Below are 12,490 nucleotides of genomic sequence, written 5' to 3' on the forward strand. Positions count from 1 at the left end.
GGGAATAATACAGAATAGATCAAGCCCTTTTTTTGTGGAATACTCTACGTGAAAAAGGATGTCATGGCCATCCACCCACTCCCCATTGTCTTTATTCAGGAATAAATAAACGTAAGCCCTTCCTTCCATCTTTCATCAAACTTCTGATGATTCTCATTTTATTTTATTTATTATTAAATGTGTGATAAAGAGCCAGTTTTGTGTAGTGGTTAGGGCATGAGGTTAGAAACCAAGACACTGTGTGTTCTACTCTTGTATTAGGCACAAAGCCAGATGACCTTGAGCCAGTTACTTTCTCTCAGTCCTGGAGGCAATGGCAAATTACTTGGGGGGGGGGGAAACTTGGCAAGAAAACTTCAAGAACTTGTCCAGGCAGTGTCCAGGAATTGGGTACAATTGAATGGAAGAAAAAAAATATGATCACTGTTGTCTATTCCAGTTTGTCTGAATCCTTCTAAAAGTGTAGTGTCCATAACTAAGTTCAGTACACAAAGGGTGAAGGTTTAATCTGAACATTTCCTAAGAGAAATACCTGATATTATCTTATGCTTTTTCTCTGTTGTATATGTTTCAGACAAATGCATTACACTCAACTGCAGACACACTGGTTGTATTTCTGACTGTAGCGTCTGATTGATTTTTTTTCAGATGTCTCCTAGCATTCCCTAGCTCATTGCATGGCAGCCACACTTCACTGTTACGTTTTACATTATTAGCATTGACAGCCATACGCTTTAAACCCAAATTAGGACTAAAATCCCACCTTGTCACTTATCTCTTCCTTTTTATCTTGTTTGCTTCCTCTCTTCATTAAATCATCCCTTTCGTAAGAGAAACCTCAGGACAATGTCGCAAAAGTGGAAGCAAATGGCTTAGCAAGTGGCTAAAAAGGCATGAACAAGAAGAAGGCAGTTTAATTTTCAATGCTAATGTTGTTAATTTTTCCCCCTGGATATTTTCTTGGGTGGCACTGCCAGATTTCCCATAGTGTACCATTAATAATATTTCCCTTTTAGCAACCAGAGAACAGAAAGAATTTCCTACTTATAAAGAAAAAGTTATCTAATAGTAATATTGACATTTTTGTAAGTTGATTGATCATGCTGTACTTGGGGATGTCCTTTGGCAGGACTGGGATAAGTGATATGACTCTCTTAGTCCTGTTTGATCTCTTGGTGGCCATCAATCATGGCATTCTTGTTTTTTTCATATATAACTCAATGTTAATATTCCTTCCTCTCCTATTTTCCCCACAAAACAACCTTGCAAGGTGAGTTGGGTTGAGAGAGTATAACTGACCCAAAGACACCCAGCCAGCTTTCACATTTAAGGTGGGACTAGAAGAAGGGGATGACAGAGAACGAGGTGGCTGGATGGAGTCACTGAAGCAGTAGGCGTGAGCTCAAATGGACTCCAGAAGATGGTAGAGGACAGGAAGGCCTGGAGGAACATTGTCCATGGGGTCATGATGGGTTGGACATGACTTTGCAACTAAACAACAATAACAAGAACTCGCAGTCTCCTGGCTTCTAGGCCAAAATCTTAACCACTATACCAAAGTGGTTTTCAATTCTTCTGAACTGCCTTCAAAGACTGGGACTAGAGATATTGTTTGCAATGGTTTCCCCCTTCCTTTGAGACTGGTTTCAGTAGGTGGTAGGAGTTCTAGTCCAAGGCCCTTGTTCTATAGGGCTCCATAGAGAACCCTTAATGTCTATCTGAAGCCACTCCATAAGCCACTCAGCAGAGAGTTATGCATCCTTGGCATGCAGATTTTACCTAACTTTATATCTCAAACCTTGGCCAGACAAGCAGTGCTATAGAGGTTATGTCCCAGTTCCTGGAAGCTATAAAGGTCTTAATGGGATGAACAGGCTGAGGCTCCGTCCTAGCAAAATCAAATGTCTTTGGCTTCAAGTCCCTTCTTGTCTCAGGGTTTCACCATGTTAAGTTCTTAATGGAGTTGGACTGTTCCAAGTAGAACTTGTACAGAATGTGGGAGTTCTCTTGGACTCTTGGCTCCTGCTCAGTAAGCATATGGCTGCTGTGAACAAATCCATCTTGTGCCTCAGATGTTTCATTTCCTAAATTTGGAGAATTTTTCCACAGTCACTCATGCCCTAATTACTTCCTGCTTTGACTACTGCAGCATAATTTACATGTGGCTATCCTTGAAGACTACCTACAACCTGTACCAGATTGTAGTCACACAGAAGTTATGGGTACTAATTGTTTTGTCCACATAATATCTTGATATCACATAATATCAACATGCCCCATATACTGAATTGATTGCCAATGGGATTCTATGTGGACTGAGTTAGTATATTACCTATTAAACCTTCATAGCTTAACATCTTCAGGAATGTCTTTCTATTGTTTCTGCCCAACCAGTAAGATCTGTAAGAGTTGCTACTGTAGATTATGAGTCCCAGCTACAGAGCTTTGTCACCTTGCAGTACTTGGGCGGTATAACTTCTCTGTAATTGCACCCATTTTGGAGAAACTGTCTCTCCTGAAATTCATGCAGACCCAACCATGTTGGTTTTTTGTAAAGGTGTGAATATAGCTTTTAACTTTCTGAGGCCCTGAAGTAGGTTATTAAAATGAGTTATTTTCCTGATAATTTAAGACTTTATGAGTTGATTATCCTAAACTCTGTATATACATATTTTGTTTCCTTCATTGTTATTTAATTGTTAACCCTAGTATGTAAGATACTGTAGCAATATCAATAGCACTTACACTTATATACTACTTCACAGTGCTTTACAGTCTTCTCTAAGCAGTTTACAGAGTCAGCAAATTGCACCCAACAATTTGGTCCTCATTTTACCGACCTCGGAAGGATGGAAGGCTGAGTCAATCTTGAGCTGGTGTGAATTGAACTGCCAAACTGCAGGAAGCCAGCAGTCAGCAGAAATAGTCTGCAGTACTGCATTCTATGCCAGTCCCAGTCTGGAAGAACAGAGTCTAACACTATGGGGCCATAGGAAGTCCATTGTTATAATAACCGTGGGCATTATTCTGTGATGCTGCTCAAAGTATTTCATCTGTTTTTGTCAGTGCCTGTCTTCAAAGTCAGTGTAAACTTCATAGCACAGAGCTTGCTAGCAGGTTCTCTCAGAAGCCACAGTTTCTAGTTACCTTGGATGTCACAGTGACATAGGCTTCCCTTCAATCTGTCTTTGTACTGCTTGAGTGGACTATCTTCAGCTTGCTTTCTAGTCTCCAGTTGACCAAAGAGCAGCTGGTGAGGCATAAGGTGGTTATCCATTTGGATGACATCAGATGACATCCACCTCATCTGTGGTCTCAGAGATTCAATGCTGGTGGACTCCCTGTGTTCCAAGATCCCAGGCTGGAAACATGGTCTTGCCAATGAATGCCAAGGATGGAGCAGAGGGTGTGTATATGAAATTCTTCCAGTTGTTTTATGTTTTGTTGGTACAGAGTACAGGACCCACACCTATAAACCAGAGCTCTATAGACTTTCAGTTTTGTGGAAAAATAGATATGTTGATACTGAGGACTGTAGTATACAACTGCTTCAGAGTCTGTTTACTGATCCTAAAGTCAATTTCTGGCCAAAGACCCAGCTCTTGAGATGACACTTCTTCCCAAGTATTTGAAGGTATTTACATTTGTCAGCTGGATGTTATTAATAGTGACTTTTGGTTCTATGGGATTGGTTTTTGGAACAGGCTGGTAAAGTACTTCAATATTGTTGAGGGTGATAATCGGGCCAAACAGTATAACTGCATCTGAGAATTTGTTTAGTACCAACTATTGTACACTATCTTTGTGTGCCAGGAGTGCACAGTCATCAACAAAGAGGGTATTTTGAAAAATTTTATGGAGCAACTTTGTCCATGCATCCAAGTGGTGAAGGTCAAAGAGAGAGCCATCCAATTGCTACCTGATGTACACTGCCTCCCTCAAACCTTGGACAGCACCTGACAACATGTAAGTGAAGAATAGACTGAACAGAACTGGAGCTAGTGCACAACCCTGTTTTTCCTGGATGGATCCAGCATAATATGCAAGATCCATCAGAGGTATCCAGATTTTAATGTAGATGCGTAACAAGGCATAACAAGAGGGTTCCTTGACACTAAAGACAGTTTCTTGATAATTTTCCTGGTGAGATTTGCCAAAGCCCATGGAAGAGTCAGAGTTGATGTTACATGAGCTGTTTTTATTATTATTTTTTCTAATTTCTAAAAGGATATGTGATACTAGGTGCAAGCCATGAGAAGTTTGCACTGGGTATTTAGTCTACAGACATGAATTCTAACAAAAACAGCATAAATTTTACAACAACAAAATCCTGGTGATACCACTGCCCACATTCAGAATGGGGATGATACCTCATCTTTTTTCTTCTTATGCCCACCTGGACACTCCTGGAACACAGGAGCATTCCGTCCTTGTTGCAGGACATGAGAGGGAAGGAGTATTCAGAGGCAAAAACAGAATTATCTCAATGCCAGACTCTTCATGAAGAAGTAAATGCAGATCTGAGGAGCAAAGACATTCACAAGAATGAGAGAGTTGCTGGAGTGCAAAAACAGCTGAGATTAGAATCTAAGATACACAGCAGTAGAAGCATTTATCCCTTCCATCTTCATTGGATGGTGTCTTCCCCCATGGCTGGAGTTCCAGCACAGGTCTTCCTCAGCCATGCAAGAAGAAGCTATGGGGAAATACTGCAAAAATCATTTCAAAAACTCAACTGCCTTTCTAAAGTGGCTGCTCCCCACCCTACCCCAGTAGAAAAATGCCTTGAAAATCACACTTTTAAGACACTTAGAAAAAGGCACATGCAGAGAGTTCAAACTGTGTGGCTAGAGCCAAAAAGACATGAACAGCAGAACTGTGTGTGGAACTGCATTTTCTGATGAATCCTATGTAGTGGGAAGAAAGTGATTGGAAGTGTGACCATTCCCTCCCTGGCTTGTACTCTCTACCCCCTGGTTCCAAGCCATCCTTAAGTCATTTTTCTTGATAGAATCCTGCAGCTTAAAGAAAATTGGCTTTTCTGGTATGGAAGGGAAGGATCAGTCCTTCCCTTCTGGCAGCTAAGGCTGTGCTAGACATTCCTGACTGCACTTGACAGCAGAGATGGGCAATCAATGGCCCCAAGGCTACATGTCATCCTTGGCTTAATTTCATGCAGCCCTTGACCTAATTTCAAAAGTCTTCTGGAAACAAGCAATTCATATTTCTGGCAGGAACTATTTCTATTAGTTTGCAGTACACAGAAAAAGGCAGAAAGAGAGAAGGTGGTGCCACTTAGGAATAAAGGGAATGTTGCAAAGAGAAAGAAGATTGGATCATCCCACTCCTTTCTTAAGCCCCATCTAACACTGATATGTGGCCCCTTAAACATTATTCCCAGGAGAATACAGCCACCAATGGGAAGAACATTGCATAGCAAGGCCTTATAGGAATCCTATCTAAGTGCGGCCTCCAACATATCTAAAATTAGAAGGGACTATTTAGGCTATCAAGTTTAATCTCTTTTGCATACAAGAATTCAAATGAAAGCATTCCTAGCAGATGCTGCTTAAGATCTGCTTAAGCATATCCAAAAAAGGAGGAGTAAGGTCTGTATTTGGTTCCATTGCTAAAATTTTAGGAATGCTTTTCCTAATATTTAGGTAAGTCTAGGAAAATGGGATGCGGTGGCTCAGTGGGTTAGGATGCTGAGCTTGTCGATCAGATGGTTGGCAGTTTGGTGGGTCGAATCCCGAGTGCTGCATAACAGAGTGAGTGCCTGTTACTCGTCCCAGCTTCTGCCAACCTAGCAGTTAGAAAGCATGTAAAAAATGCAAGTAGAAAAATAGGGACCACTATGGTGGGAAGGTAACAGCGTTCCGTGTGCCTTTGGCATCTAGTCATGCCAGCCACATGACCACGGAGACGTCCTCGGACAAGCGCTGGCTCTTCGGCTTTGAAACAGAGATGAGCTCCGGCCCCTAGAGTTGGAAACGACTAGCACATGTGTGGGGGAACCTTTACTTTTACCTTTATCTAGGAAAATGAAGAATAGATCAAGTTACTAATGAAAATGAAGATCACCAGACCCAGGACTAAACCAAGTGGAATGTCAGGATGTCAGTTTTTCCTAATCAGCATTCAACAACTTATCACACTCCTCCCCCTTCATGTTTTAGCTTGATTCTCTGACTAGATTTTGAATAAGTTTCCAAGTCATGGTTTAGCTAGGTAAGATTCAACCAAAATAAAGTCATACATAAATTGATCACTTACTGCAAGTGAGATGTTGCAACTTAATTTTATACCCAAGGTGGTTTAAACTTGTTTCTTTCAGTTGACTTTCCCATGCATTAACAGATTTGCTGCAGCATTTAAACTTTTTATTGTATGTTTAACTTTGTATTGTAGCTGCTGGCTCTTAATTCATCCCTCATGGTAAATATCTCAGTCTACTTTGATGAGAGATTATTGATGAGGACTTATTGAGAATAGCATTCAATTAATTGTAAATCCATCTGTCAGGCATGTCACTGAACACACACTATTTCATTTGCAAATCAGAATATCATAACATCATAGGGTCAAAATCATAACAAAATCAATCATTAAAGAATTCCCCCAAAGATGATTCTTAACCTTTGTTTGAATGCATCCATTACCTGTCTATATTATTATTTCTCATATCTAATTGCTATTACTTCTATGAATTTTTAATATCCAATCAATTTAGATCTCTTACTTCAGGTCCCACATTCTGAAATGCATTTCTTGGCATAGTGTACTTTGTCAAATGCTCTGCTGAAATCAAGATAATTTATTTAAATACCATTCCTACATTCCTACAGTCTACTAAAAATTACCTGATCAAATAATGAAGTAAGATTCCTGTGTCAAGATTTGGTCTTGGCAAATCTAACATGAATTTAAATACTACTTATACTTTTGAATATTGCTGTGGATATAGCCTGATACTTGGGAATAAAGAAAGGAAGGCAGAATGTAAAAAGAGGTTGAGAGACAGAATTACCTTAATTAAACAATAATTATGTGTAATGCAAACAGTCTGGCAATGATGAGATAATTAACCTATGTGATGTAATAAGAATTTTTGGTTTCTGTTTCAGCTGTAAACCTGGTGTTGATTTCCTAATGAATTCTAACTCAATTGTTTCATGAAGGATTCAATCTTAAGAAAGTTACCTCTTATTTTAATTTATACTACTGAAATGAGTAGGTTTTTGTAGGATGTTTTGCAAGCTCATTTAGTGCTGGTATTCCAAACAAATGCTATGCAGAATAATGTTATTCCAAGCATATGTTTTCAGCTGATAGAATCTGAGACTCTACTAAATTCTAACAAATCTGAATCAAGTCTTAAGCAATAGGATCGGGGTATGGAGGAGTACAGGGAAATCAAATTTACAAATTTAAGTTCAATATTCTTACAGAAGAAAGTCCTACCACTTAAAAAAGGGGGTGTGTGCTGTCCTGCAGAGTTTTTGCGCAGTAAAACTATAATTCATCCAGTCCAAAACCAAAAAGTTATTTGTACATTTGACATAATTAGGACAGAAAGTGACTTTTTAGATACCAACACTTAACTCATTTCTGTTCTTTTCAGATGAGAACTCATAAGAGATTTGGACTATCGTAGTATTTTTTTATTCAACAGCACAGAAAGTTCCCCCAAATCATGAAGAAGGTATGAATTTACATCTGAGAGAAGAGTTCAGATAGAGCCCTAATCTCGTATTATTTGACAGGCGTTCAAGTTGAAGTATTACACATGCATTTTTTGTCATGGTTCTGACAGATGAAACTCTTCAAAAGAACTTCGAGGCATTGTTTACCTTAAAGAATCTTTTATTCGAGAAACAAAGTATCAGCACTTCATAGCTGAAACCAGAAACTAATTTCCCCTCCCCTGGAAACAAAGTAACGAAGTGCAATTCCCTCCTCCAATAAACAGTCATAAATCACATTCCCCAATTAGCTTGAAGCGCAGGCTTTTTCTCCAGCTCTCCAGCCCGCCAAAACACTATCACTCAACGTCCTTGGGTTTCCACGATTAAGTTATTATTGTTATGACTAGCTGGACTCTCATCCCTACTACCCCTCCCAGCAGCAACTAATTCTAAAAGCAATAGAGAAAATGGCTGTTGTCAAGGCAAGAACATCCGATGTTAGCAGTGTTGACATTTTTCTTTTGAAAATAAAACATGAAGTAACAAGTTGTGACTATGTCATTAACAAAAATTAATGTTGTGCACATTGCCTAAAATCACCTGCAGGAGAAGAATGTGTGAGGAAATGTGTTTGGTTTATCTGAGATACTCATGGGAATGAAAGTGAATGAGAGCCACAGTGAAAAACAAAGCATTCATGCACACCAGTAGTCACAAGTCCTAAAAATCTAAGCTGTCAGAGGGCAAAGAACAAATATATTCAATGCACCTCATTCTGGTTCTGTCAACTATTTTTAGTCGGCATCATGAACTTCTAGCACATCACTCAATGGCCAAGCACAGCTTTTGACTAGAAAAAGGTTGTCCTTCCTTGCCATAGAGCTTAGACCATGCTCAGTTTATAGCAGGGGTGTCAAACTTGCAACATCACATGACGTGTTGTGACGTATCGCAACATTTTTTCCATTGCCGACAATGGGGTGGGCGCGGCTTCACTGTGATGCATCCGGCTTGCAGGCTGGCAGTTTGACACCTGTGGTCTATAGTATTTTAGGACAGAAATGACATTTTGTGACTGTTCTGCAAGTTTAGTCTTGGCTATAAGAACCAATCCTGCTAGGAAGGATTATTCAGTTGTGCAATCTTTAGTGACCTACAGGTATAATTTTCAGAATTTGCAGGGAAAAGACGGTATTTCTTGCTTACTCCAATATGAATATCTAGTCCATCTACAGGTAATCCTCGGCTTACAACCACAAATGAGCCCAAAATTTCTGTTGCTAAGTTAGACATTTGTTAAATGGGTTTTTTTGCCCCATTTTACGACCTTTCTTGCCACAGTTGTTGAATTGCTGCAATTGTTACATTAGTCACACAGTCACACAGTTGTTAAATGAGTCTGGCTTCTGAATTGACTTTGCTTGTCAGAAAGTCGCAAAAAGGGATCATATGAACCTGGGACACTGCAATCATCATAAAGATGAGTCACTTGCCAAGCGTCCGAATTTTGATCAGGTGGTCATGGGGATGCTGTAATGGTCATAAGTTTGAAAAATGGACATGTCACTTTTTTCAGTACTGTTGCAACTTTGATCGGTCACTAAATGAACTGTTGTACATTGAAAACTACCTGTATTGGTCCAATGATGCCATTCATTTCGGCTTTTCATTTGTTGTTCTATGTTTTACTAGCCCTTCTGTGCAAATGCATATTTTTACATTTATTTTTTTGGTTAACAAGGGTCTGAATTAGATATTTCTTATTATCACAGTTTAGAATTGGAGCAGCTTAACAATACATTGACCACATCCATTCCGCTTGAGGATGATATTAGGTAACACTAGGCTGAGATTTCTAATGACCATTTTCTGTAAAGCCTATTGTTGAAACAGAAGTATGGATTTCAACCATACTTCAAAAAGGTGATTTAGGCCATCAGGTCCAAGTCCCTGCTCACTGCATGAATCCAAATTAAAGTAACAGATGGCCATCCAGGTTCTACTTGCCAATACCTGATGAGAACAGCAAAGAGAATGGACTCAGTTATGGTGACAATTGTTATTGGAAGATCTGAAGGACCAGATTAGGGACAGATCAACATGAAGAGAATCTATGTTGTCACAAAGAGACAACAATAACTTGCTGGCACATCATCAATCAGTGAGGAGAAATCCACCATCCCTTTTGGTAATTGGTTCCCCTGACAAAATGTTCTTATTGTTACAACATTTTTTTCTAACATCAAACAGAAACTTCCTTTTATACTTTAAACCATTGTTCCGGGTTCTCTACTCTGAAATAATAAACAACCAGTGTTGACTAGAAGCAATTCTGTGTGGACATCTGGCAGAGCTATTCAGAAAAAAAAATTCTTTTCATTTCTTAATGTTTGGGTTTAACAAGAGATTCAAATCGCTTAGCAGAGAATCACCATTACAATATTATAGGTTGAATTCCTAATTCAAAGCTGGACTAGCATACTATTTTTCCCTGCCAGTCTCAGTTCCTCCAGTAAGAAGTCTTTTCTTACTCAAATGGTCTTTGTTGGCAGGAGTAAAGTCCAACCTCCGTCACAATTGCCATTTTGTATAGAGCCACAATGCTTCTGTAGATCATTGTTTCTTAAATGTGCCCATAGCAATATGGAATGGGTTTTGAAAATAAACCCCTTGGGAATCCAAAGATTGCTGTTTTGACACTTTTTTCAATGTACAATAAATATACCAGAAAGGCTGACAGAACGAATGTGTGTGGATTTTTTATGGGAAAAAGTTTTCATGCTTTTAATGCAGTTGCGTGCCCATATTCTCCCTCCCTCCCTCCCTCCCTCCCTCCCTCCCTCCCTCCCTCTCTCTCTCTCTCTCTCTCTCTCTCTCTCTCTCTCTCTCTCTCTTTCTCTCTCTCTTTTTCTCTCTTTCTTTCTCTCTCTTTCTATTTCTCTCTCTCTCTTTCTCTCTCTCTCTCTTTCTCTCTCTCTCTCTCTGTCTCTCTCTCTCTCTCACACACACACACACACACATATATACTCCAATTTTATATGCTTTAATACAGCATGGGTGACTGAAATAAAATATAGATCAGCAAGCACAAATATGTATCAGTTCCAATAAGAGCAGACTGTTTTGAGAAGCATTTGATTTCATAAAAGGGAAAGAAGTCTGCGTTTTAAAAAGTTTTTGTTCTAAATGTTTATATATAAATGTTCTCTTCTAAATGGTTTGCCTTTCAGTCCAATGTGAGAATATCTTTGGAAACCTCCAATGAAAAAAAACAAACCAGATTACTGCATTTGCAGAATGCAAGTAAGAGATCAGTGGGGCAGAAAAAAGTGAACTTGGAGAGAAATGGGCATTCATGGGAAGATGAAAGAAAAGACAAAAGGGGAACAAGTGATGTCATTTTACATATGACATCATTGCAGCCTATAGAAAAAAAGCATGTGTGAGAGAAATTAAATATATCAAATAAGAGGACTAGTTTGATGTGAAGGTTAAAGCATCAGGCTAAAAACCAGGAGCCCATGTGATCTATTTGGCCCCAGAATTTTGGTTGTTAAATTGGTCACCACATCACCTACCTTGATTTTGCAACCATTTTTACAACAATTGTAAAGAAAATCACTGCAGTCATTAATTAAACCACATAGTTGTTACATGAATCCAGTATATTCAACGGCTGTTTTTTGCCATTTTCTGCTGGATTGCAAATTGCAGACACGTGACTGTGGGATGTTCCACCTTGCCATAAAGTTGAGCTGGTTGCCAAGCACCCAAAATGTAGTCATGTGACCATGGGAGAGGGGAGGGGTGACATTTTCCATCAGTCAGAAGTGCTTTACAGTTTATATAGCACCCTTTCTGAGGCCATTAAAAGTGTGAATGCTTGTTAAACAAACAATCATAAAGTGAGGACCAGCTGTAGTCCTGCCTTATGCACAAAGCCAGCTCAGTGACCTTGGGGCAGGCACTTTCTCTCAGCCTAGGAAGGAGGCAATGGCAAACCACTTCTGAAAAACCCTCCAAAGAAATCTGCAGAGACTTGTTCAGGCAGCGTCCAGTAACCAGATACAATTGAACAGATTTTTTAAAATTTTGTTATAGTCAGCTGATCTTCTGAGTAAAGCAGCATATAATACACCCTCTCAAGGCTAAGCTACTTTTTTACCTATAGAACCAGTAACAGAGGAGATAACGTTCATATCAGAGCTGTAATACTGACAGCAGTGAAATGTTAAAATACAATTTACCCCATCAAAAAATTAACACTAATTCTGACAAAAATACAAAAAATACACCTATTTTCACCACATAGCCCCAATTTCTTTTGTTATTTTTTAATAATAAAATAAAAGTGAATATTTTTAAGTTAAAAAAAGAAACGCATCCATTCCTTACATTTTCTATTTCTCATGAATGAAGGATTTCTATTTCCCTTCAAGGTTGAAGTTTTTCCTGCCCTTGCAAGTCTACGGCTGGTTGGCTCTGTAGGCAGGCATCAGAAAGAAGAGGATGGTTCCTATTCTGGATGCAGAAGCTTTTTCAAAAATTTACACCACCCAGGCAGGTCCGCGTTGCAGTACAGCCTCCTTATTTTGCATGTACTCTATGAATCTTATTTTAGACCTCTCAACAGACTTTGATACATCAAGCATGGTTTCCTTCTTGACTGCCTGTGTTGCTTGGAGTGATTTTAAACTGCTAAGAGGTTCACAATTGTGCTGAAAACATGATAAATAAATCCGAAGGTCCTATGTCTTTACAGCTTTACTCGATAAGCCAGTAATTACCAGACCATGTAACAG

This window comes from Vipera berus (genome assembly GCF_964194415.1).
Source record: "Vipera berus genome assembly, chromosome: 1".
Taxonomy (NCBI): Eukaryota; Metazoa; Chordata; class Lepidosauria; order Squamata; family Viperidae; genus Vipera; species Vipera berus.